Source organism: Rattus norvegicus, chromosome 19, assembly GCF_021556685.1.
Source record: "Rattus norvegicus strain SHRSP/BbbUtx chromosome 19, alternate assembly SHRSP_T2T, whole genome shotgun sequence".
NCBI lineage: Eukaryota > Metazoa > Chordata > Mammalia > Rodentia > Muridae > Rattus > Rattus norvegicus.
Genome location: NC_141552.1, coordinates 27,310,176 through 27,338,071, shown reverse-complemented (window position 1 = coordinate 27,338,071; position 27,896 = coordinate 27,310,176). Strand labels below are relative to the sequence as shown.

The 27,896-nt window shown below is 44.1% G+C and overlaps 1 protein-coding gene, 1 long non-coding RNA gene and 1 pseudogene across 4 annotated transcripts in view; 1 reads left to right on the top strand and 2 right to left on the bottom strand.

Annotated features, from left to right (window-relative positions):
- LOC147999308 (disks large homolog 5-like) overlaps positions 1 to 9,432 on the bottom strand; it is a 42,619-nt gene extending 33,187 nt beyond the window's left edge. For both annotated transcript variants that reach the window (XM_087596543.1, XM_087596542.1), the window contains exon 1: positions 9,370 to 9,432. The gene's annotated coding sequence lies outside the window, so the exon portion shown is untranslated. The remainder of the gene's footprint in view (positions 1 to 9,369) is intronic.
- LOC147999307 (DNA-directed RNA polymerase II subunit GRINL1A pseudogene) lies at positions 8,598 to 9,692 on the top strand (annotated as a pseudogene).
- Positions 9,693 to 21,987: 12,295 nt separating this feature from the next.
- Positions 21,988 to 26,766, bottom strand: LOC147999306 (uncharacterized). Of its 2 annotated transcripts, none has more exons than XR_015643933.1 (3): positions 26,409 to 26,766; positions 25,406 to 25,565; positions 21,988 to 24,164 (listed from the first exon to the last, which is right to left on the bottom strand). It is a non-coding gene; the product is annotated as an uncharacterized LOC147999306 (long non-coding RNA). The 2 variants fall into 2 exon arrangements; XR_015643934.1 differs by having other exon boundaries at positions 21,988 to 24,384; positions 26,593 to 26,766.
- Between the last annotated feature and the right edge of the window lie 1,130 nt (positions 26,767 to 27,896).

Below are 27,896 nucleotides of genomic sequence, written 5' to 3'. Positions count from 1 at the left end.
TCTCAGTGTCGTATAGGGACATTATAGACACTGATGGGCAGTGTGGGGATTGCAGGTCCCTTATAGTGGTCTCTGCAGGTGTCAGGGCTCTGTCAGACCTATGACTATCAGGCAGGCTCTGAGTGCAAGTGAGAGTCACGGGACAGGCCCTGTGTACAGCCTGGTTTGGGGACATTTCCAGGTGCCCCATGGACTGCAAAATAAAGGCAAAGGAAACAGGGAAGCCAGCAGTTCCCATGCACAGGACATATACTAGTAGACCTTTCTAGAATTTCCATAGACCATCTGTCACTAGTCCTCACTATAGAAGGCACCAGCATTCTGCCCTCTACTTCAATTGGTGAGACAGCTAGTCTAACTCCAGCAGTAAGGCCTCAGGGAAGACAGTAAGAACTCACAGGTGACCTCTTTTACTATTGAAACAGGCTCTTCCTATGGAGCCCAGAGTGACCGTAGGGTCGTAATTCTCCTGCCTCACAGTGACTGTAAATTCAAATCTACCTTCAAGAGCAATTGATTCATAGCACAGGGGGGAAGATCAGATTAAGGCTATCTAAAGGCCCCAGGGTGGTAGGATTACCAGGGTCCTAGTAAGTTTCTCCAGCCTTAATTACAACCTGAGTCAGTCCTGCTGTGTGGGATATCGCCTGCTGCCCAGTGATATCACAACTTGGAATTCTTTGTCAAATATAAGCTGTTATGGGAATGAAGTAGCCACACAATAAACACTGGTCTGGATACTCCTAGGTCAAGAATCCCCTGTTGGAAATGCCTTGGACCGCACCATTTTACATTCCGGATCCTTCTGGCTTTTTAGCAGATTTATAAATACAAAAAAGAAAAATGGGCATAGTAATTTAAGCCTATGATCCCAGTCATGGGAAACTGAGTCAGGGTGATGGAAGACTGTAAGTTCCAGGGCAACCTGTGTTTCAAGAAAAAAAAAAAAAAGGCATGGTGAAGATTCCACTCAAGTAGAAACCAAAAGGCTTTCACATGGGGCCTGCCATCCACTGGTCAGCACTCCCATCGTCACAGCCACAGGGAGACACTGGGGAATTTTTCCCACTGTCTCTCTTTGGGATGCAGTCCACCCCATGATTCTATGTGAGGAATGCCCCAAAGGTTGCATCATGTGAGGGACCTAGATAGTTCCAGGATTGGGAGAATTCAGGAGTTTATAATTAGGGATGATCTACAGCTATGGCAAAGCCTTTTCCCTCCACATGGCAGCCCCAGGTTTGGCCCCAACAGTAAAAATAAAATCCCCCCAAAATAATGCCAACAAAATATCACGAAGCCTAAACATCTGACCAGTCTCCTCAAAAGTGCACAGGAACCTGACTCCACATTTAGGACCCACTATGGCCTCTGTGACCTGTGAGAAGGAATCTAATATGGGAATTAGTACAGTATGACTTATCCTTATGGATATCTTTGGTGACAATCACCACCTGACCCCTGAAAACCCATCTACTTGGGAGGCTCAGCACTCATGTCACCAAAAAAGCCCAGATCCTAGGGCCAGCATGGGCAGGAGGTGAAGAAAGTTTGTCTCTCGGGAACATCAGTTGCTGCTCCTGGCCTGACTCTATCCTCAGGAAACAATGTCGCCCCAGAAAGTGTGGGTGTCAATGGCTCTTCCCAGGCCAAGACTGGGATACTGCTTAAGTTTCACAATGCACAGCAGTGCTCACTCTAGAGCTAAATGTTCTACAGCTGAAAGGGGTGGGTGCTCTGCTGGCCACGCCCCTCCCCTGCAGTATTTACTGCACTCAGAGTGGTGCTTCAGATGTGAGGCACTTCTTGAGGCTACTCCCGTGGAGAATGGCAGATTCATCAGAACAGGGAACAGGGTGAGTTCAGAGCACAGCTGGGAGGAATTTAGGGGTGTCAAGCCATGACTAAGACCAGATCCTGTGCTGACAGGCAGTTGAGCTGGAGAACTGGCATCCAAAGTGTGACTACCTGAATTCCTCTTAGACCAAAAGCCCTGGATCTGAGCTACTTTGCTGCATTCTCCTGAGCAGGGTCCCAGAAGCAGCTCAGAATCGGGGTTGTGCATGGACTTTGGTGCTGGCAGCAGGTGGCTTAGCCACAAAGTGCCCAGCTTTCCCATCTGTGCCCACTCAAACTCCTCTGTTTCATTTTAGGTGTGTTTGGTATAGTTTTGAGACAGGGTATCTTGTAGCAGCCCAACTAGCTTTGAGCAACACTGTAACATAAAAATAACCTTGAATTCAAGATCCTCCAACCCCTCTATCCCAAGTCCTGGAATTAAGACCTCCAGCTGTGACCATTTTACTGCAGCATAGGATCCATCTGTATTAGAGTGAGCTTTGGAAATACTGGAGCTCCGACTGTTCCTTAGAATTCAGGTTTCCTTAATTCTTAGCAGGAGTTTTGTGATGATGCTGATGAGAGAGTCAGGAGTTACACTGGGAGAGGTAACAGTCCTGGCAGCCCTGAGTGCTCAGTGAAAGTCAAGACAGAAGCCTGCTGATTAGCACCTGAGTGAAAGTGGGAGGATTCAGAGTTCAAGAACAGACTCAGTTACATACCTAAGACCATATTGCAACATTTTTGTTTCGTTTTTGGCTTGTTTTCTTTGAGACAAGGTGTTAATATATAGCCCTGGCTGTCCTGGAACTCACAATGCCTCTACCTCCCAATGGATTGAATTAAAGGCATGTGCCAACATGCACTGCCACTAAATAATTTTTAATTAAACTTTCGGGCAAAATCCAGTAATCCCAGTGCTTAAGAGGCCGAGGCAGGGAGATATCTGTTTTCCTGACAAGTCTGGTCTACAGAGAGCATATCAGAACTGCCAGGGCCGAACAGAGAAACCCTGTCTCAAAAAATAAACAACAAAATGTGTTTTTTTTTTTTAAAGAAAAGAGGACGGGGGGGGGGGTTGGGGATTTAGCTCAGTGGTAGAGCGCTTGCCTAGGAAGCACAAGGCCCTGGGTTCGGTCCCCAGCTCCGGAAAAAAAAAAATAGGAACGATTTGTCAGAGAATTAGAGGCAGAGATCCAAAAGATATTGGGCAGTTCAGAGTCTAGCTTCTGAGATGATACTGGACACCCTGGGGTTAGAGTGGGGATTCGCATCTTGGACTGGTAGACAGAGGGTGGCTTCAGGGATGGAAGGCTCAGTCAGTCATTAGTCAGGATTCTCAATCAAGAGGGTGTTGTAAGATCCAAAATGTGTGAGCAGTGTTCTGCATGAGACTAGAAGAACCCGCCTACCCATACAAAACAGCCAATGAAGAGTAATCACAAGCATACGTCTGGAGGTCCATGGAGAGGTTAACGTCCACCTTAGTGTGGATTCTTCAGAGCACAGGTGGAGAGGAGTAGAAGAGCTGATGGTGGCTGAGGCAGGAGAGGAGTTCGGGTGTGAATTTGAGCCAGTAAAACGAAGCTTGGAGGTCGGGCAGAGCAATGAGAGGTCTAACAGCATAGCTGTTGATATCCTTCAGATTAATTTGTCTTAAGAGCCTCATGCCATAGCCAAGGACAGGAGTAGATCTGACTATTGGGTGGCTGGGATCACATAGCCCAACAGGTTTGGCCTTGCCTCTGTGGGATTCCAAGTCTCTCCCTTTAGACACAGTCATGGTGAAGGTGTAGTAGTAAAGGTGCAGATGGCTTTGCAATGCTTGGCTTATGGTGTTGAGTACTTCATGCTCCACAGAGCTAGGGAATGTCCTAGAAGCCAGGGAGGCTGAGCCATGAGGAAGACAGGTCTCTGGGAGAGAGAAATGATAACCAAAGTCACTAAGAACTTCCTGAATCACAGTGTCTGTTAACCATATATTTTATTTACTTATTTTATGTGCCTGAGTGTTTCACCTAATAAATGCTTGTGCACCATGTGGTATGTGTGGTGCCCGTGAAGTCCAGACTGATTCCCTAGAATTGCAATTACAGGCTAATACGAGCCACCATGTGGGCACTGGGAACTGAACCCTGGTCTTCTGCTCTTAGCCACTAAACCAACCATCTCTTCAGCACCACCCCCCAATTGTATAGTCATTAAGATTTAACCATTTGGCCTTCAGTATTTGAATTAATACAGATGTGACAAGAGTTATAGTTAACATGGTGGTTCAGGTATAGACAGGCAGGCATCTCATTGTATACAAAATATGAATCCTTCCTTCCTTCCTTCCTTCCTTTCTTTCTTTCACTTCTTTCTTCCTTCCTTTCTTTCTTTCTTTCTTTCTTTCTTTCTTTCTTTCTTTCTTTCTTTCTTTCTTTCTTTCTCTTTTTGTTTTACTCTTGGAGACAGTGTTGTTTTTTGTGTAGCTGACCTGGAATTAGCTCTGTAGAGGAAGCTGGCCTAGAATTCAGAAATCTGTCTGCATCTGCCTCCCAAGTGTTAGGATCAAAGGCCTGTGCCACCACCACCACCACACATCCTTCTGTTTAAAGGAAAAATGTAGTCTTACAGGTCAGCATGAGTTTAGCACCGGTATAGACATTTTCCTAGGCCTCAGGAGTCTAGAGTTCATGAAGGATTTGCTGCCTTCCCCTTTAGCCCTGGCTAACTATGAAAGCTCCACACACATGGGTGTTTGCTTCATTAGAGTCTGGAGGATGAGGGTCACAGGCTGAGGTAACTGTGTAGAGCAAAGGATGCCTGGTGAAGGTCAAGTGGGTAAAATGCTGAAATGCTAAGGGAAGAGGCCTATGGTTGGCGCCTCCTACACCTGAGACTTCCAACCCAGAAAAGCAGGGGGTAGAGAGTGAGGATGCAGAGTGCACACAGGTCAGGAAAAGGCCATGTTCCTGAATCCTCCATGAGTGGTGAGCAGGCTCTGGGGCACCATGAGGGAAATCAGGAGCTTCTGCACTTTGTAGAATTACAGGGTTCCATGTTACCTCACATGCCCATGATTTGCCCCCTGCTGCAGGGAGAAGCCAACACCAGAAGCCTCCAGCTCCCAGCCCTGCTTTTGCCATGTAGGTTTACCCGGAAGAGCTTGGAAGTCCCTGGACCTGGAGTCTCAGGTGGTTGTGAGCCACCTGACCCTGGTGCTGGAGACTGAACTCAAGTCTTCTGCAAGAGCAGCAAAGACCCGTGCGCTGCCTGGCCCATCCAGGGCTGTGAAATGGTGTTTATTTTCATCTGAACAAGCCCAACAACAGTTTAGGTCCCTAGAAGCCACATGAACCTGGATGCAGTAGAGTCTGTCATCCAGCCCTTCCCACCGGGAGATAGGAGCCTAAAGTGGACAGTCTCTAGGATTAGGGGGAAGGGCTAGCCTAGCATACACAGCCATGGACGAGAGGTAGAAGGTGAGGACCTGTGCTCAGGTTGTCCCTGACCTTTACACAAGCACATGAGCACCTGTACTCACAGAAACACCATACAGACATAGGTGAGAAAAGAAATAAAACAAACAACATTGAAAATACAATATACTGGGGCTGGAGGGATGGCTCAGTGGTTAAGACCACTGACTGCTCTTCCAGAGGATCTGAGTTCAATTCCCAGCAACCACACTGTGTCTTATAACCATTTCTAATCTCATCTTCTACCCTCCACTGTTGTGTCTGAAAACAGGGACAGTGTTCTGACTCATATGGACAAAATAAATAGTTTTTGTTTTAATCCTTTTCTAAAAAAAGAAACCCATTTGTGACACATGATCATTGTGTGATTCCAAATGTCCCTAAGTCAGTACAGTCCTATTGCTACATGGTCACCAGTGGTGTCAGCCTTGGTAATAGAATGGCACAGTTGAAAAGATGCTGGTCACAGTGACCAGGCAGCCTAGAAAGCTCACCATGAGCAGAGAAGGCTATGCTGTGTCCTAGTCCTCTACCCCACACTGCCCCTCATCCCTACGAATAGAGCAAAAAAGAACAGATGAGGAATCTTCCAGGTTTCTTTCCTCTTTGATTTCTTTATTAACCTAGCCCCTGTGCTACATGTAACCTTGTCACATCCTCTGTCCCATCCCTAAGCCCTCATACCTGTCAGATAAGACAGGGATCTTGCTTTGGGGGGGAAGTTCTGGTCCCTCTCTGTCCTAAGAGGCTCTGAGCCATCGCTGAAAGAGAGTCCTCTGAGGATTGAGGGAAGTCCATAGCCCGTGCTCTGACTTCCAGGAAGGTTTGAGGAAGGTGGTCCTCTTCTTGTGGTGCCTCTAGTAGGAGCAGCCCACACTTGGGCCCAGCTCCCACTATCAGGAAAAGACAGGTGGCTCTGGTCTTTGCACAGCTCCAGCGGAATGAACAGTGCATCTCTCCTCTCTCTCTTGCAGGAAGTCTCAGCCTCTGGTGCAGGTGATGTTCCCAAGGCAAAGAAAAGGGAAGTGCAGAATGAGGACTCCCAGGATCCTTTAAAACCTTGTCTGCATTGTCTTCATTAATTTTTCTGTTTAAGTTTTATTCCATGTGTATTGATCTCATTGTAGGGGTGTGCATTCCAAAGCATGAGTGTTGAAGGTAGAGGAAAAAGCATGGGAGTCACTTTATCCTACCGTGTGTGGTCCCAGGCTCTGAACCGGGTTGTTTAGCTTGGCTACAAAGAACTTTCATACTGAATTTCCTGCTGGCTCTGATTTCAGGGAGAGCGTCTAATAGAGCCCAGATTGGCCAGGAAACTACTGATCATTCTGCCTCAAGTATTGCCATCTAGTTCATGAAAGGGTTGAGTTATTGACATGAGGATCTGGGGATGGGCAGAGGTGCATGACTGAGGCTATCTCTGCTCAGTGGCATGCCTTTGGGGACTGATAGTTTTCATCACTGAGATGTCATTTGACTGCAGTGCTCCTCTGGAGAGAAGGAGTCTCTTTTGCCAGGGCATCAGGCTCTCCAGACAGGCCTGGAAGGTGGAGGTCTAGAGGCCAGGCCTGCATTCCTCTTCAGAAGCTGCATTTACCACTCTGGACAGTGCTATAGCACAGGGTCACATATCCAGTTCTACCCTGAGACCTGCTGATAAACAATGTCTATCCTGGGACAATGTCTATCATCGGTTCAAGGTGTGGCCCAACCAACTTATTATAAAGGATGATAGTGGTTGGTTGAAAAAGGCAGTAACTTTCTATGAACCATATATTAAGTTTTTATGTATACTAAAATTAACAATGGAAAGAACAGTGGTAGGAGAGGAAGCTGGAGGACAACTGCTGCAAATGCTTGCTTTTGAAAATGCTAATGAAGAGTATAGGAGAGCATAATTACCTATAAAGGAGACTGGGGATATTAATGCTTATATGAAGGCATGTAAGTATATCTTCTCTGAAAATGGAAAGATGCATTTTTGGCACGTATTGATCTAGATAGAGTTATTAAATTATACATTGAATTACTCTTGAATATCCTATAGGCACTTTAGCTCAAGATGAGTTGCCTTTAGAATGGATATATATTAAATTTAACTTTAACAAAACATTAACAACATATGAGGAACAAATTTCTTTAATTATTCAGCAAGGCATACAAAGACCTGTTACACTGTGGGGATATGATTGTACTGCTTTTGTTTTCTCATTAAGCAAAAATAAAGTGGAATATTTAATGCAGACGTCTGAAGTTTTTCAATTAGCCATGATTTCTTACACTAGAAATACTGAATTTCATTTTCCCCATAGTAAATTCTGGGATTGCTTAAGAAAACAAAAAAATGTGATAAATACACTAATTTCTGTTTATCCATTACCATCTGCCATTACTGTGTTTACAGATGGCTCCAAGACCAAAGATCTAAGACAGATGGCTTATTGGACCAAAGATAAATTTTGGGGACAAGAATCTTCTTTTGGGTCAGTACAACAAAATGAAGTATTAGCAGTAATTAATGTATTGCCGGATTTTACTCATGATGTAAAATTATTATAGCCGAGTCAGCTTATGTTGTAGGAGTAGTACAGAATATTGCAACTGCTGTTGTTTCTACATCTAAGCCTATATTAAATGTTATTCTCACATATTAAAGGACTATTGTTATTCTGAAACTCTAGAATATTTATTACACATATTAGATTACATTCAAGATTGCCAGCATCTTTAACACATGGCAATCATATGGTAGATCAATTAGTGGCATTTGCTACCCCAGAAGAAAAGAGGCATAATCATGCCAATACAGGATATTTGCATATTAAATATAAGGTTCCCTATTCTGAAGCCAAAAAAAAATTGCTAATTGTCGTATTTGTGAGCCATTACTTATAAAATTTATTCCATCTGAAATTAATCCCAGAAGAATGCAACCTAATACATCGTGGCAGATGGATGGAACCCATATTTCTGAGTCTGGTCGCCTTTCATATATACATGTAAGCATAGATAATTTTTCAAAATTTGTATGAGCTACACCATTGCCAGGAGTACGCACTGCTCATGTTATACAGCATCTATTGGAAACTTCTGCTGTTGTGGGACCGCCTTCTAAAATTAAAACTGATTATGGACCAACATATATTTCTTATCAATTTAAACAATTTTGTTGGCTCTTCCAGGAAAATGGCGACTCCTGCACGTGCTCCAGAGTTGCTGCAGCCAAGGACCCTGCGACCTCCATGGGCCCTGCTGGGGAACCCTGCCTGCGGGGCCAGCCTCAGCCCATGCACAATGTGCTCCGTGCCCCGAGGCTTCGAGCCCCCAGTTCCTGAGGACATGGGGCAGCAGAGTTTGGCGGAGCTGCGGGAGAGGTTGAGGTGCCAGGAGAGACTTTTGCGCAAAGAAAAATTCATTTGCAAATTGCCCGACAAAGGTAAAAAGATCTCAGACACCACTGCCAAACTGAAAGCTGCCATTTCAGAAAGTGAAGAGGTCAGAGGGAGAACTGAACTACTTCATCCTGTCAGTGTTGACTGTGAGCTAAGGCATAAAGCAACCACAAGAGTTGATACCGACATAGACAAGGGCCAGAATTCTGACCTGATGCTTGATACTTCATCATTAGTTCCTGAATGTTCGTCAGTAGACATTGAATCATCTAAAACAACCTCAGAAACTCAGGGACCTACACAGCTCACTCACAAAGGCAATGAAGAGACTTTGGAGACTGGCTGCACAGTGAGTACCAGCCCGTCTGTCCGCATCACAGCCCAGGCTCCCCCATCTGAAGTTAATAAACATCTCCCCCAGCATTCAAGTCAAGCAGAAGAGGTTTCCAGCAGCGTCGACAGTCTGTTTATCACTAAATTGCAAAAGATCAAGACTGCAGACCAGACTGAACCCTCAGAAGAAAACACCAGCACTGAGAACCTTCGAGGACTGCAGAGTGAGCCTCCTAAGAAGCCTCATTACATGACAGTGCTAGAAATGCGAGCTAGAAACCCAGTGCCCCCTCCTCATAAGTTTAAGACCAATGTGTTACCCACACAACAGAGTGACTCACCAAGTCATTGTCAGAGGGCTCAGTCTCCTGCTTCCTCAGAAGAGCAGCGACGCAGGGCTAGGCAGCATCTTGATGATGTCATAGCAGCTTGCCTTCTTAGGCTCAACCACCTGCCTGCACAGCTGCTCTCCATAGAAGAGTCGCTGGCTCTGCAGAAAGAGCAGAAGCAGAATTATGAGGAGATGTGGGCAAAGCTCGCAGCACAGAAACTAGCCAAGAGACTGAATATTACAATGCAGAGCTACAATCCAGAAGGGGAGTCTTCAGGGAGATACCGAGAAGTGAGGGATGAAGATGATGCCCAGTCCTTGGACGAATCCTGATAATGAGCGCTGGGAGATCCCGGAGTTGACTGTTGAGCTTACATTGTCTCATCAAACTTCCTAACGAGTACCAAGAGTGTCAGACCTTGTTGAGTGACAGCAGTTTAAGTTACACAAGGGTAGCTACAAAATAAGAACCCAGTTTGTCTTTCAGAAGATGATCTTCACATGCTTGAACAGTTCAATATTTGAACACTGTGTTTGTCCGCATTGTGTTACAGTTTTGCAGTATATTGTGCATTGGTCTGATATTTTAGTGTGAGTAGAACACACGTTTTCTTTAAGATATCTGCTTTTTCCTTCTTCCTATTCTTATCAGATAGCACTGCTTACACCCCTTCTGGTGAAATACTTTGTTATTCCAGGCACCTAAAGTGAATTAGGAAGGCCTGGTCCCCTCACTCGAGAAATGAGGGGAGCAGTCTAAAGAATGGTACGCATGCTTGCATGGACACGTTCCTGAGACGCTGGATGTGAAATGCCGCACACAACACTCTGGAACCACAACTACTGTGTCTGCAACTCTGTCCTCTTTTGGGGTGACTGCTGTCACCAGTGATGAGATTAAGGAGCACTTGGAAGAAGTGCTGGGTGGGGAGGGTCTTCTGAGCTGGTGTGGGGAACTGCTCCTGGCTGCCCTAGGCTTGAACTCATTGCCATCTGGGATGATAGGTCCCTGTACAGGACACTCGTGCTTGGTAAGGAAACCGGTGTTTTTCTAAGAGTTACAGTTGAATTGTCAGTTAATTGCTTTTTTTCCTTGTTAAACCCACAGAGGTGTTTACAGGCTGCAGAAACCTCAGTCCTGTATGTGCACATTTGTGCTGTTTAAAATGATTATATGATCATTTCCAGCAAAGATAACAATGTTATCAAAAAGCCTTTTTCTATTATGTGGAACTTGTAAAGGAGAAATAAAAATACCAATCAGAGCAAAAAAAAAAAAACCATTTTGTCAATGATATCATATTGTACATATTACTGGTATAGAATACCATCCACAAGGACAAGCTTTTGTTGAAAGAGTTTACCATACCCTGAAATGACAAATTATAAAATTAAATAGGAGGAAAAGAGATGACCTTACACAGCCTGAATGGAGTTGGTATACCAGTCCCAGAGTAATATTGGCATAAGCATTATTTTTTATTAATATTCTTAATCTTAAATTTCATAATTATAAGCTTCATATAGGACCAATAAAATTAAAGGTCCATATGAGGGCTGCAGACATGACTCCATGGTTAAGAGCACTGACTTCTCTTCCAGAGGTCCTGAGTTCAAATCCCAGCAACCACATGGTGGCTCACAGGCATCTGTAATGAGACCTGATGCCCTCTTCTGGTGTGTCTGCAGACAGCTTCAGTGTACTTATATATAAATAAATAAATCTTTAAACAGATAAAAAGTCAGTATGAACCTTTGTTGTCTAAAATGGCTTGAGTCAGGGCTGACAACCAGACAGCGCTTCCAGCACCTGCCTATGAGCTCACAGTTTTAGGCTTTATAAACTGATATAGAAAAATGCTCAGGGTCCTAGCCTGACAAATTCTCAGCTACGTCTCTGATGATCAGTCTTAGGGTGGGCATTCAAAAAACCATCCCTCTCTAAGTGAGGTCACAGTTTGTCTGGTTTATGGGGCAACTCCTGGACCCCATAAGGCTGGATATTTCAGCTGCTCTTCAGTACATGCAGGAATCCTGAAGAAGTAGGCAAATTAATATAGCAAACTTCCTTCTTCCATGTCCTTGATATGAGCTGCCAGCAGAAGGTGTGGTCCAAACAACAACCAACGGATTGGGTGAAGATCTTTACCAATCCTACAACAGATAGAGGGCTTATATCCAAAATATACAAAGAACTCAAGAAGTTAGACCACAGGGAGACAAATAACACTATTTAAAAAATGGGGCTCAGAGCTAAACAAAGAATTCACAGCTGAGGAATGCCGAATGGCTGAGAAACACCGAAAGAAATGCTCAACATCTTTAGTCACAAGGGAAATGCAAATCAAAACAACACTTAGATTTCACCTCACACCAGTCAGAATGGCTAAGATCAAAAACTCAGGTGACAGCAAATGCTGGCCAGGATGTAGAGAAAGAGGAACACTCCTCCATTGTTGGTGGGATTGCATACTGGTACAACCATTCTGGAAATCAGTCTGGAGATTCCTCAGAAAATTGGACATTGAACTACCTGAGGATCCAGCTATACCTCTCTTGGGCATATACCCAAAAGATGCCCCAACATATAACAAAGACACATGCTCCACTATGTTCATAGCAGCCTTATTTAGCCAGAAGCTGGAAAGAACCCAGATGCCCTTCAACAGAGGAATGGATACAGAAAATGTGGTACATCTACACAATGGAATATTATTCAGCTATCAAAAACAATGACTTTATGAAATTCATAGGCAAATGGATGGAACTGGAAAATATCATCCTGAGTGAGGTAACCCAATCACAGAAAAACACACATGGTATGCACTCATTGATAAGTGGATATTAGCCCAAATGCTTGAATTACCCTAGATGCACAGAACACATGAAAATCAAGAAGGATGACCAAAATGCAGATGCTTCACTCCTTCTTTAAAAGGGGAATAAGAATACCCTTGGCCGGGAATAGGGAGGCAAAGTTTAGAACAGAGGCAGAAGGAACAGCCATTCAGAGCCTGCCCCACATGTGGCCCATACCTATACAGATATTAGATAGGATGGATGAAGCAAAGAAGTGCAAGACGACAGGAACTGGATGTAGATCTCTCCTGAGAGACACAGCCAGAATACGGCAAATACGTAGCTGAATGCCATCATTAAACCACTGAACTGAGAACGGGGCCCCGTTGAAGTAATCAGAGAAAGGACTGGAAGAGCTTGAAGGGGGTTAAGACCCCATATGAACAACAATTCCAACCAAAGCCACTACCCAAAGACTATACATGGACTGACCCTGGACTCCAACTGCATACATAGCAATGAATAGCCTAGTAAGAGCACCAGCAGAAGGGGAAACCCTTGGTCCTGCAAAGACTGAACCCCCAGTGAACATGATTGTTGGGGGGAGGGCGCTTATCGGGGAAGGATGGGGAGGGGAACACCCAAATAGAAGGGGAGGGGAAAGGGTTGACAGATGTTGGCCTGGTAATCAGGAAGGGGAATAACAATCGAAATGTAAATAAGAAATACTCAAGTTAATAAAGATGAAAAAAATAAAAAGAAAAAAGAAGGTGTGGTCCAGATTAGAGGTGGGCCTTTCCATCTCAAAAGATCTGAATTAAAGATTTATCTTCTGATCTCCAAGATTTGGATTACAAGTCGGTCTTCTTGCTTCAGAAAATTTAATTAAGAAAAAAAATCCAATGGTGCTTATGCCTTTAGCCTCAGCATCCAGGAGGTAGAGGCAGGTGGATCTCTGAGTTCAAGGCCAGCCTGGTCTACAAAATGAATTCCAGGACAGCCAGAGCTACACAGGGAAACCCTGTCTCAAAAAGAACAAAGAAGAGGAGGAGGACCAAGAGGAGGGGGTTGAAGAGACGAAAAAAGAAAGACGGAAGGAGAGAGAGAGAGAGAGAGAGAGAGAGAGAGAGAGAGAGAGAGAGAGAGAGAGAGAGAGAGAGAGATATCCCCCTCACAGGGCGTCAAGCCATTTGGCATTAGTTAATTCCAGGTACACTCAAGTTGACAACCAAGAACAGCAATCACGTTACCCGTGGTTGGGATCTCACCCTGGTAGGCTCCTGAGTAGGAGGCTGAAGCAGGAGAATTGCCATAAGTCTGATGCCAGCATGAACTACACACGTGTTCCAAGCCAAGCCAACCTCAGCTACAATTTGAGATTCTGTCTGAAAAATATGAAAGAGAAAGAAAACATAATTTCCTAGAGCAGTGTTTCTCAACCTTCCTATGGCCTCAACCCTTTAGAACAGTTCCTCAAGCTGTGGTGACCCCAACTACAAATTATTTTGTCGCTACTTCACAACTGTAAATTTGCTACTGTAATGAATCTTTATTGTAGTGTAAACTATCTGATAGGAGACCCTGTGTGGGTCACGACCCACAGGCTAAGGGCCTTTGCCCTAGAGGCGGTCTTGGCCTAGTTTATATAGTTCATATTATAATGGGCTCTCTCAGTTTTTGAAGGTCAAGTATATTCACTTGTAACATCAAAACTTAAAAATTCAGTTGACCTGCTGGCTGGTACGGTGTGACATCCCCCAGAATACCTTTGACATTTTTTTCCATGCCTGCCAGCCATTTCATATTGTTGCTGTAACAAGTCTGCTGTCACTGACGAGGAGAAGGGACTTGGCTCAAGGACATGCTGACCACACACCTTGTTTTGTTCTGAATGTTCTGTATGCAGTTTGCTAATCTTGAGAAATTCTACACCTGAAGGAGTGGTTCCCTGATGTGGACACAGGTGAAAGGCTAAGGCAGATGTGTGAAGGAATGTTTCACTGAGGCAGATGCAGGTAAAAGGATGTTCTGCTAAAGCACACATGTGAAAGGACATGTGATGAAGGGTTCTGCACTAAGGACACACATGCATTGGTCTGCCTTGCATTCTGTAGTTGAGCTGCATTTGTTGGGACTTCATAGAACCACAGCAAAAACCCTTCTGGTGGGCTGTGTGGTTTCTCGCTGTTTCCTTGAACTCGGGCTGATGGGCAGAGTGATGTCAGCTGAGACAGACACATGTGCTGACGCAGGACACATGCTGAGGCCAGGCCCATGGAGGACACAGGATATTGAGAGGGAGTTTGGATAGAGTTATGCTTGAGTAGCTTGTTGGTCTGGGGTCTCTGCTGATCTCTGCTCGCCTGAGAGCTGCTCTTACTGACTGTGTAGCATCTTGACTGTTTTTGTTCCCCTTGGACAGCCCTCAGGACCAGGCTCTCCTCTCCCTTAACCATGGCTGCTGTCCTCTTCCTCTCTCCTCTCCATCACACATGTTCTTCCTTTATTCTATGGCAGCTTCTTCCTCCTCCTTCCCTCCTCATGATCCTCTCTAGCAAAGCCCTCAAAGCTCACCTCCCCCATCTCTCTGCTGTGCAGCTGTTGGCTGTTGGCTTCTTTATAATCACAGTTAACTGGGAGCAGGGTCAGTTATTTGGGGTTAACCAGTCTTGAGTTCTACAAATTAGCATTAAAATACAAGCAGCATTAGGCCAATGCACTACAGGAGTTTTTGTTTGTTTGTTTGTTTGGTTTGGTTTAATTTTCATTTACCTTTTTACTTGTTATTTTATTTTTGGCTATTTTTTATTAATTAGTTATTTTATTTATTTACATTTCAAATATTGTCCTACTTTCCACACTCCCTTCATCAAACCTTACATTCCATTTCTGCTCAGCTTTGCCTATGTGACAGTGCTCCTGCACCCACACATATCCATCCCCACCTCACACCTCTAGGATCTGCCTTTGGTGGGGCAATAGGCCTCACCTTGAACCATAGAGCATCCTTGCATACACTTTGGCTGGCAGTTTGGCCCCTAGAAGCTTGGGGATTAGGGAAAGAGGATCTGGTCAGATATTAAAGCCAATGATTGCTGCATTCTCTTCTTTTTCTGGTTATAGGTGAAATTATGTTTGTGTGCTTCTCTTTTTTGAAATTATTGAGAGATGATTAATTTCTTGGTTTTTCTTGGGTATAGTTTAGTTTATTGTCTTGGAGTTTTCCTTCTATTATCCTCTTTTGTGCTTTCTTAGAGAAAAGTATTGTTTATATTTGGTTTTGTAGGGTTGGGGTTGAGCTCAGTGGTAGAACGCTTACCTGGCAAGCTCAAGGCCCTGGGCTCGGTCCTCCGCTCCGGAAAAAAAAAATTATTCATTAAATTTGTTTTGACAAGAAATATCTTGGTTTCTCCATTTATGGAGATTGAGGATTATGCTGGATATAGGAGCCTGGGTCTGCATTGCATCTGCCCAAGATTTTCTGACCTTTAGAGTCTCTGTTGAGAAGTCTGGTGTAATTCATATATGTCTGAATTTTTTTTGTTACTGGATGTTTATACTGAAAGAACCCCAAATTTGGGGAGACTCTCGCTCCAGTCTCCTTATGGCTTGCCCCAGGAAACACGCATAGCCGATCTTGATGTAACAACAAGAGATAGCTTTATTAACAAGATCTCGGGCCGACACGTATCTCACGGAGCCGACCTCGAGCCTCTAAAGGCAGGGGTTTATATAGGGAAAGCCAGGGGATTTCGCGCTGTTACACATGATTGGCTGATTCAAATGGTGCACAGTTACTTTTAGTGCGGAGTTACATCAGCAGAGAATACGTGTAATCTAGCATCTCAGCAATGTGGGTAGGGTGACTCATCTCACTCAGCAGGGGGATGACTCATCCTCAGGGAGTGAAGGAAGGGGAGGGGGTGGCTCCAGATGGCCAGTGTCCTTGGGGGCTGATAGCCGGGTCGGTGTACCCTATCTCAAATTCTCTCAGGCATGTCAGCACTTTGTTTGTGACTGACTTTTTGAAATTTAGCTCTTCAATACCTTACCCCTTTTAATGTTCTTTCTTTGATCTGTGCATTTAGTGTTTTAATTATTGTGTGAATGGAGGAATTCTTTCTGGTATAATTAATTTGATGTTCTGTAAGCTTGTTGTACCTTTATGGTCTTTTCTTTCTTTACCTTATGGAAGTTTTCTGCTATGATTTGTTGAAGGTGTTTACTGGACCTATGAACTAGAAATCTTAATTCTCTTCACTATCTATTATCCTTAGGTTTCGACATTTAATTGTGTCCTGAAATTCATTGATGTTTAGATTCAATGAACCATACATGTTTATCTGAGATGGGTGTTTTGTGCTTTGTGGGTGACCTCCTTTACCCCAACTGTTCTATTTAGTAGCACGTTGGATAATGAGACATGGTCAGCAATGGTGACCTCTTCCCATAAACTATATGAAATAGGGAGTGGAATTGATGTGTGTCAAGTATCAGTAGTCTCTTGGGTGGTTTTGATTCCCAGTTGGCCACATGCAACAGTTTCAAAAGCCCAGATTTGATGTTCCTTGGGATTCCCATGATGATGTACTCAGACATGACAGAAAAAGACCAGAATACACATGAAAGAACTTGATTTCTATAATAGAGAGAACATTACTAAGTTATGTTACAAAATATTAGATCACACGGTGATCTCTATGAATGTATTATTTAGTGAAAAACTAGTGTGTGGTATAGCATTGCCATGGCACAGACATTTAAAGAAAAAGTTGTTTGTTTACTGCAAACATGGACTTTATTACCATATGACTCACCTACTACACACCTTCATTGCAAAGGTAAAACGTGCACTTAGGTCCAGAGGAGATCAAGGCATGTCTTGAAAGGAAATGAAGATGACTAGTGCAATGGAAAGTCTTTGAATTGAAGGATTTTTAAGAAAGTGTGCAGAGGGAACAAGAATGCTCTTCTTCTGAGAGGTCAGTGAATTAGGAAGGATAGTTGGGAGCTTTACTTGACTTCAGCATCTGATTCCTGAGCTTCATTGGTAAACTTAATGTCTGGAATTTTGTGTTGTAAAACAACACATTGGCTCTGCAGCTTTTGGGCAGGCCCATGGACAGAGAGATCACACCCACTGGGAACCATTTGTGTGGCCATCACATTTTGGAAAGACACTTGAGAAGTCCTCAAGGAGAAAAGAATGAAAAACTACATGTCTTCACAGGAATTACCTCAATTCTGACTATGATTTTTTCATATTAGTAATTTATACTTGATTCTTTTTTTTTTTTTAATTTAAAACAAGAGCCTTCGGGTTTAATCTGAGGTGGTCGTAGAGTCACAAAATGCTTACAATACCTGTATGGCACCGGTGTCGTCTCCGTCTCCGTCCTGCAGATAGGAGAGACACCACGAAGTTCTTCTCAAAGCAGTTTATTCAGGAACCTTTCTTTCTGCATGCAAGCAGCAATCTCCTACCCCCAAGGACACTCCCTACTAAAAAACCAGTAACCACACCCCATCAGTCCAGTCTACATAGTCTCAGTTCATAGGTCCATGCCAAATGGCCTGATCTTGTGTCATGGTGCGCCTGCGCAGCTCTCACGATGGGCGTGGCTTACTTTTGGATGTATGAGGAACTCAGGTGCTAGTCATAAGACTTGGCAGCAGTCCCGGGCGCCATCTTGGGATTGCCGCCACACCTGCTCCCCACAACCCGGGATCTAACACTATGGGGCTAGAGATTCTTCTTTTAAATGCATCACCATGGACAACTTCCATTTAACCAGCAGGTGTCCATGCCAGGCAGACACTGAGCAGGTTGTATGTTCTGTTAATCTCCACAACAACCCAATTCAGCAGAAACACGTCCATTTTACAGGTGAAGAAACCACAGCTCAAAGCAAATGAGATTCAGGGTCCCCTCAGTCTCACTGTCTGTCACTCAGACCCACATCCTTCTCTGTAAGGGAAGACATGGGCCTGATGTGGCTGTGAAAGCTGACTCTGCTGAGATGATCAATGCTATTCTTGACCCTGGGAGAATTTAAGACAAGGTGACCCACAGACTCCTGGGATAGATTCTGCCTCTGGGTTCTAGGGTGTGACACGGTATCCCTTGCCATGGGTCTCTACTCATCTGAGGAGTGTGCTCCCATGTGTCAGCTTCTATGGCAGTGGCTCAAATCACTCCTAATGATGAAACGCTTTAATACAGCTCTTCATGCTGTGGTCACCCCCACCATAAAATTATTTCATTGCGACTTTGTAACTAATATTGCTGTTCTTGTAAGTCATAATATGCAACATATCTGATAGGCAAAGTATCAGAAAAAAAAGGGCCTGGGAAGGGGTCTCGACCCACAGGTTGAGAAACATTGCTCTGTGAAATACTTTTAAAGTAAGGCCTTCTTCTCAGGAGAACCCGGAACAGTTGTCAGACCAGAGATGCCCTGAACTAGTTACATGTTTTAGCAGGCCTTAAGGACAACAGAGATTCCTGGCTAAAGGCACAATCTGAAATCACTGTCCCCAGGACATTTCTTGCCTCATGTTTTCCCCATAACAATGTGAGTCTGCTTGAACATGTCTGTCCAGGAAGCCAGTCCCTGTAGACTGTTATACAGACAGAATGCTAAAGTCAAGAATGGTTTCCCTCTGACGGCCCATAGTCACTTCTCTAGAAGTAAGTTCAAGTCCCCTGTGTGTAAAGTCACATAGTGTGTGAGACTTGAAATGTCATCCGTTTGAGTTGACAAAAAACAATTCTCACTTCAGATTGACAGCTGACCAACAGTTATTTTAAGGAGAACACAGAGGGTGGCCAGGCCTGCAGAGTCAGATCCCCTCCCTGCTTGGGACAATCCCACCCACAGTAGACTTCTGCTTCTCCTAACAGTGTTATCAGAAAATGTGACCTTAAGGTTCTGAAGTACACAATATGCACAAACCCTAAAGTTGTTAGATGGCCGATATGGGGCTTTTCTCTGCTTTAAGATCATTCTGGCCTCTCCTCTCCCCTGGACTGCATTCTGTTCTCTCTGGTCCGTTGATCTTTAAGTACCTGGGTTCAACTCAAGGCCTGGGTGGGGAGGAGGACCTTTTCTTGTAGGAATGAGCATGGATCAAGAATGTATCCCCACTGTGACTGGGCAACTAAATACCAGAAAATCTTCTCCAATCACAGAACTGGGTCATGTGGGAGCCACCACTGTTTCAAAGGGACAGCTGGGTACTTTCTCCTGGAAGAAGCACTTGGGGGTTGACTGTCACTTCTGGACTTTCTGTTCTAAGGTCACTTCTCAGAAGGGGCACTTTGCTCTAAGTCCTTTGGGGGACCCATCCAGCACTGGGGATGGAGGATCCTATGGTTTTGCAGCTCTGAGCTGGGAGGGGGAGCTCGCACACTGACTTGAAGAAGCCTGTTTTCACAGCTGATCTAAGTCTGAGGAACAGGTGCTTTTAAAGAAGCATGTGAAAGCATCTCCTGCAGGAGAGCCCAGTCTGCAGGGAAAGTCACACAGGACATTGAAAAGTGGATTCCCACCTTCCACAGGGTGGGTGAACCAGGGAGGGCACTGGATGGTCAGAGAGTTTGAGAAAAGCCTGAATTTTCTGAAAGACTTCCAGCACTTTACATCCCACCACTATCCCAGGCTCACATGTGAGGCTCAGCAAAGAACGCCACCTGCTGGGGTCCCTGAAACTAAACTTGGAGTGGAGAACTGTGGAATACACCTCTGGGTAGGGGGAGATGCAGGAGTCCAGGGCCAGGCCTGGGGTCTGTCCCTTTGGGTCTCCTTGCTTCCCAGAGGCTCTGAGTGCAGGGCCAGGGAGCCCAAATCTCAAATTCTTTGGCCTAAGTAGTGAGAGTCAACAGGACAGGTCAAGGCAGGGCAGGGATGGGCAAAGGAGGGCCAGGCACAGGAAAGCCAAGCCCAGCCAGCCAGTGGATAGGCTCTGGGCATGAGGGACTGGGGACAGCAGGACCGACCCTCACTCTCCAGGCTGGGCATGGCACCCCAGCAGGGATGTGGAGAGTCCTGGAACCGACAGCCCCTTGTCCTCTGGCTGCATCTGACAGTGCATGGAGGGCTAGAAGTCAGAGAGGCTCCTGGGATCCCCTGATTTCCTAATCACATTGTGCTCACTAGAACACTATTAATCTTCTACAAAATTACAGAGCAGGCTGTATGAAGACTCTCAGCTGACAATGTGGACATAAATTATGGGTATGTGTAGCAAGACCCAGGCCACCTCCAGGTTCTTAGATAGTAACTGAGAACCTCAAACACGGTAGTGATATGATAGTGTGGTGTTAATCTAGTGACAACTAGTTTCTATTGTGACACAGATGACTCTTTTTGTGTCATGGTCAGCTTATAATGAGTAGAAGACCTAAGCTTGAGAATAACCAAAGACTACATTAGTTCTCTAGGTGCTGAGCTTTTAAAAGCCCTGGGGTGACAGCAAGCTTTTGTGGACATTCTGGATTATTCCTTCTGTACATTAACTCTCTGAGTCACCTCCACTCTCAGTAAGTTAGTTCAATTCCATAAATTGGAAATCCATCACCTGGAAGAAATACTGTCTTAATGTGATCCGAGATTGGTCATGGAAAAAGGGTAGCTTGAACTGTCCCACCTCGGTTCTGGGCTTGCACAGGCCTGCTCTCCAAAAGAAACCTGTGTTCACAGCTGTAGGCTGCATTCACTATGGATGCCCTTGAGGTTCCTCCCTAAACTGCTTAGATAAAGATAAGTTTCTTGCTAACAATCAAAAGAATTCATTATGCCAAGCTGGCCTACAGCAAGTTAGTTTCTATTCTGTATTTTATCAGATGTGAATAATATACATGGTCCTCATTGATAATAGGTGAAAGATCTGCTCTAATATGGACACTAAGTGATGCTGGAGGATGATCCTGACCCACAATGAGCAGTGGGAACACCAGAGCCCTGTAGGGATGCCTGACAACCTAGCACATTGAGCAGGCACAGCTCAGTAAGTTTCCTGTGAATACACATCTCCTGAGATCTCTCCATTTAATTGGAGGTGATCCTGTCCACCTAATATAGCACATGCCCTGGAAAGACAAAAGCCACCTGAAGAAGCTGTGGTGACGACTCACAGGTTAGAGCATCGGCTGTTCTCTCAGAGGAACCACGTGGTCCCTAACAATAATATACAACGGGGAATGGGATTCCTTCCTTTGGACTATGAGGGAAATTCACCCAGGACAGGCCACAGACAGACTGTAGAAAAAAAGACCCATTGACATAAATGATAAAACTAAGTCTAATCTACATCAATAAAAACACAGCATACTTCTGGTCAAGGACAAGAGCATCTGTCAAAACCTGTTTCCCAGCATGACATTGAAGGTCATAATCTCTGGGGTAAATATCGATGCTGTATTGCAAGAAAAGCTGAAGCACATGGTTCTCCATTAGGATGACTTCTGTATTCCTTTGAGAATGTTGTCAATTTTTCTGTAGCTGTACAGCAATGAGTGTATATTACTCAATATGTGGGGCACAGGGTCAACAATGAATGTGAGCTGCAGACTGTTATATGTTAAGGTGAGCAGAACACATGACAGTATGGGTAAAGTATGGCAGTGATTACATAGTAAAGTGTGCATCTGAGAGACAGCCACATTATCCACACAGAAGACACTTCACACTGGGTACCCCTTGCTGGCTTTGAATTCACTATTTAGCCAAGGCTCCCTGGAACATGCAGAGATCCATCTCCAGCTGTCAGTTCTAAGTCCACAGGAGCAGAAAGAACCCTTGAATAAGTATGATGGTCTTAAGAGTCAAGAGATTAAAATCAATTTTTATTGATAAGAAATACAATTTACAACAAAACAGGATTAAAATGAATTAATATAAATATTTAAAAGTATTTTAAAAATGAAAAATAATAACAAGAGCATATAACTATGAAACAACAAATAGAAAACTTCAATGAAAATCATAACAAAATATTTCTAAACATCATATTCTTAACAAACATTTAGAAGCACAGATGTATTGCTCTTTCTCCTCTAGCATACATAATGAAAGGCGGTCCCCCAAGTTGTCTCTCAAGTGGTGATTTCTAAAGAGGAAAGTGAGTAAGACCTCAATCAGTCAGGCTGGCTTAGTGATATATAAATTTAGGGTCTCTAAGCAATGACAAATTAACTATGAGGAAGAATATTCATCCAAAACATGTTGTTAATAGTCAGGATGTTTGTCAGCAGGGGACTCCTGAGAAAGCAACTTATTCTTCAGGAGTCCTCTTCCTGGTCCGTGTCCAATTCCAGCAGTCTTGCACTTTCTGAGACCTGGGAGAGGAAGGCAGTTTTTCAGACACTGATTTGGTGGGGAAATGCTAGCCAGCTGTCAGAATGCTGCCTTCTACCACCTCAGTTCTATTGGACAGTCGACCTGGACCTTTTAACTAATATCATTGTTGTTAACTCTGCGGGCAGGGAAAATCTCCAGCAAGCCTCACAGTGATGTGGGCTGCCAATCTGGGACCCAGACTTATACCAGTGCAAACCAAGAACAGGGCAATGGGAAGAGACCTCATTGGGTTGCAGGAAGAAAGGAGATGTCCATATGTCACCAAGATAAAAGTCAATGACAAGGATGAATTCAACATTTGCAATTGGTTCTTATCCCACAAAGGTGCTTCCTACCTAGGAGGTCACATGACCACAAAATGTCATTTGTCACAGGACCAAGACCTTGTTCAAAACTCTACATAGCATATCACACAGTCATGCCATAATATGATATGTTATTCATCTGTCACCATTTGTGGACTGCAGCTTCAAAAAGAGAAGCAAAATATACTTGCCAATAGTTCAGTTTCTGAAAAGTGGTTAACTTCCCAGAATACTTGTACATAGACAGAGCAATGAACAATTCCATTACAGGCCATGGTTGGCTCGTTGGGAGTGTAAATTAGAAAGATTGTAGGGGAAAGCAAAGATGTATGAAATTGGAAAATGGTATCAGATATTGTTAAGCTCACACAGCTGCTTATTCCTACCAGATATTGCTGGGGTCTGGCGGTTTCTGGTCATCTCCTATTCATATTTATCATTCTTGTTCAATTCAATCAAATATTTCTGTATCAGTGCACAATCAATCTGTACCACCTTGCTCTCCTGCATAGATGTGACGAAGTTCTTCATACATGTGTTCTCCATCTGGAGCGGCTGAGCAGGTTACTGGAAATACATTCTGCATAGTAAGATCTTGCTGCCCCTTTCTCCCATTCCTACTTCCAAGTTCCACTAACAACCCTAGAACCCATATACCCATGAAGACGTAGAATACATCTTGATACATATAAGGCTGCTGCAGAAACAGGAAACAGCCAATTCAGGGAAGAAGAAATTTTTTTGATGGCCCAAGCATCAATAGGGTCCAAATCTCTCAAAAAGAACATGGGTCTACAACTATCCATGAAAGCCCAATGCACGGGGGCAACATCAATTAGGAGTGGGCAAACACCCTCAAAGGAGGTCAGTAGAACCAAGAGAAGGTCATTCTAACCATGTGGTCCACACACTGAGTCTTGTAAAACCTGGTATGACACCAGAGGCCCCGTTCAGCCTAATAACCTTCTGCTGACTTCAATCAGTGCTGTTCTATCTAGAGCCTTATGAAGATGCCTAGACAATCCTGGGATGAGGCACACTCTTTTGTGGAACTGAAAGCTGAGTCCTAATGACCCTGGCACACTGATGTGTAAACAGCACAAGAGATAGACTCATAGCTGAAGACCGTCCAATCCAGAACAAAGAAATCAGAAATGGCCATTCCACAGGTGATAGCCTTTCTGACCAGGACTTACGTAGAGAAGGTAATCTCCTTCTTCAGCTTATGGCTGTTCTCATGGATCTCAGTGTTCTCCATCTCTAAGTTGTGCAGAATTGACATGACCGCCTCCTCCATTCTCTCCAGGTCTTCATAATATGGATTTGGCCTGAAGTGTGGCCTGGCCCCAAATGATAGAATCCAATGAACATCAGCATTTAGGAATATATGAACTCAGGGTGGGTCCTGTACTACCCCAGCCCTGGAAGGACACCTTCTGAATTCTATATATTGGGATCTTCTTCAGCTTCAGAAACGTTATTCTGGGGCCAGGACACCGGAAGCTCAGCATCCAGATGGAGGGTTTCCTGGCTCCCATTGTTCAATACAGAAGACTGGACCTGGAGCCAAGACAGTTATGTTATCAAAAGCCTCAGCCACAGCTCTTCCGGGCACTCCCCTACACACCCAGAAAATGTGATTTGATTTTTCCTGCTTTGACAACAAGAATTATTCATTCTGAATAACTAATAGTGTAGAGACAGGCATTACACATAATTATGGAGTAGAGATCACATCTGGCCACAAAATAATAATCTGCCCAATGGATACAACTTTACAGACAAATGTGACCACACAGTCAAATAATTGTGCTGTTGACAGTGGGGCTCCCAGAACAAAGCACTCACACCTCCATGAAAGTGTAGCATGGGTAAATACTCAGGCCAAGACATAGACACGTAGACTCAAATTTGGAGGGAAATATAAACATATAAATGTTGTACATATGCATTTGGATGTGTGCACATGAACATACACAGACTGAGACACAGCCACAAATAAGAGAAATGTAAACAGAGTCAGAGAAAGAGAAAGAGAAATATGGAAACAGACAGCACTGTGACAACCAGGAGAAATTGCATGCACCATTGCTGTCTCAGAGGGCAAGACACACAGACAATAACAAACAGGCCTGAGCCTGAGACCTTCTAGTCAAGCATTGAGATGAACAGTTTGGGACCAGGCCCCTCAGGCTGCTGCCTGGATCTTCCAGCACTCAGTCCCCTGCCTAGCACGTACAGAGACTCACCATAAACTCACTGCAATTACAATCTTGCAAAGCCACCATCTGTCAAGGGCTTTGCAAATGCACACTAGACACTCACTCTCCCTGACTTTATCCCCGAATTCTTCATTCAGACCACAAGTTCTGCTTTTCAATAAATGGAAGCAGATGAGTACATTTTCCATCTCGCTCCTCAGGAAGGGTCAGGTTCTGAATCTCCTCTATATGGGAGGTGAGGTTTAAAAATGGGTCGTTACAGAGACACAGCTTTCTAGAACCCAAAACCTTAAAAGGATAAGATGAAGGTGACATTGAACACCCAGGAATGGAACAAGAGCGTTTGGAGCGATTCATACCTGTTCTTCATGGATCTCTCTGTCACAAACATCAGGCGATCTCTCAGGTCGTTTCGCTCCTCTGTAATGAGCTGCAGCTCTTAAATCCACCTCTTATTTTACTTCTTGGCCTGCTTCTTGCTTAGCTCAGTTCCAGGGGATGATGTTTCTCTCCCAGCGTCTGTAGGTAGAAGAACACAAGTGAACCTGCATGGGGAGAATGCATAGAGTGTACATAGACCACAGTGAGGCCTAAACAGGAGAACAAGCCTGGAACCCAGTGTCACTGCTAGGGGATTGGTCTATGCTTAAGAGACCTCCTCAGTGGATCTCAGTTCTCCCACTACTCTATAGAGACCAAGAGTTGTAAGCAGCCAGGTGTTCCCTATGCCGGACATCACGTGCTTACATGTACCACAAAGATGGCTTCTCCTGGATATTATCAGCTGAACAGGGTACAGCTGGTTCAGGACCCTCACCCCTGTGGTTTCAGAACTCAGATGATAAATTCACCATCCACAAGACTTGAGTGATTGGAGACACTCAGATGTCCTACCCTGATATTCTAGGCCAATATCTTTGGATTTAAAACGCATTTCCAGGGAGGACATGGTCAACACACTTATCAATTCCCCTATTTGAAATACCAAACCCCGGAAGTGCCAATGGGTTACAGGCTGAATCTTGGTCTACACGTTCCAAATAGTTTTGGTATTTTAGAAAAATGTTTGTAACACACAACCTCTAATATATAAAGCTAAGGATGACCCTGCAATTAGAAGAAATCAGAGAAGGTCTAAGAACATAAGGTTATTGCCTGGAGCACAATTCTCCCCCTGTTCCTACTGTCAGATATCCACTGTATTTAAAGAAGCAATGATAGTGAAATACATTACTGCCCTGTCTAAACTCAGAAAAGGTGGACTCTCCATGACTCCTGATGGTGTTTTTATATCAATGTAACATAACAAATGAACTGAAAAATAAAGGCCAGGAGTTCACAGTATAATAGCATTAGCCTTACCATATCCTCCCAGTGGGGATGGGAAACTAAAATTCTGAAATCCTTGATTTTAAGAAATTGTAATATTCATGGAAATTCAATTCCTTTTCAGATGCTCCAGTTGTTGTGGCCCATGGCTAGAAAGGTCACCTTAAGCCTGCAGCCACCCTGACAGGAAGCTCAAAATATACTGCCCAGAACTTACTAAACAATCCCCAGAAGTGCTGTCTTTGTCCATCATTACTTTGAGACAAAGGCCAGACTCCTTCACTCTAGTCTCTCCAGAATCGACATTCCCCCTCCCAAAACGCTTGCGAAGATGGGAAAACATGTCTTAGCTTGTAACTGCCAGACTCAGACTGAGAGAAACTAGGGCACTGGTTGTCACTACAACACTGGTGACATCACAGAGGATGCCAGAACTCTCTAGGAGACAATAGAATGTCCAAGAAGGGACAGCTGATGTCATGGGGAGCAGACTTTCCCTCCCTGCTAATGTTCTCCCTGTACTGAGCATAAGCTGAGGTGCCCTTTCCAGGAGACTTTCCTGGGGCAGAGCCACTGAGCATCTCCTGCTTCCAAAGCCAAATTTTCCTCAAGGCTTGATTATAAAACCCTTAGTAATCCCTATGCATCTAAATGAATGTTTCCTTCCATATCTTGCCCCAAAATGTCTCATCCTAACTCAAATCGTCCTCATTCACCAATGTTAGCCATTAAAACTCCCTGAGATTTCACACCAGCTTGAATATGCAGTCAAAAGTTCTCTTGTCTCATTATGTACAGGTGCTTTAAATCACATCAAGAAATAGTCCGGATGGTAGTTTACAACATGGGTGTGTATTAGGGGAACACTCATGAAGTCATGTGCTTAGCAATCGACAATTGCCAGAATATTCCTTAGGAGAAAGAGTTGAAGTCTTTATGGTGCTAGGAAAAGTGTGGAGACCAGTTGGCAGAGGAAAGTGCAATATTGGGACCACGATTGAAGGGAACCTCATGCTGCTTGTGGGGTTCTCTTCTCTTTACCAATGTTGCCAAAGGAGCACTGCTCACAGGCCTGAGTAAGATACATCATGTGCTTTTATCAGAAAAATAAAATAGTCAAGAGATATAGGGGATGCACATAAACGGCTAAATGGTGCTTATCCATTAAGTGGATAGAGCAAGGTCCCAGCACCTGTACACTGGGAAATGGCCACCCCACCAAACACAAAACCATCTATCATAGTAAATAATGAATACTTTATAGAATGCACACATTAACACTGATAGATCACTTCCGTAGTTCAAATTTTGGGGGCAAATTCATATAGCAACTTATATAGCAAAAAATAAGAAAGAAAGAGAAGAGAAAAAGTCAAAACAAAAAGCTCAAGCTTCTCTCTCATATGAAGATTGCAGGAAGTGTTATATGGTAGTCAGTTCTGATTAGGCCATTTTAGATAGAACAGTGCACAGTGACCCTTAATGTGATGGGCCATATATAAAGATTTTTGCAATATTGGA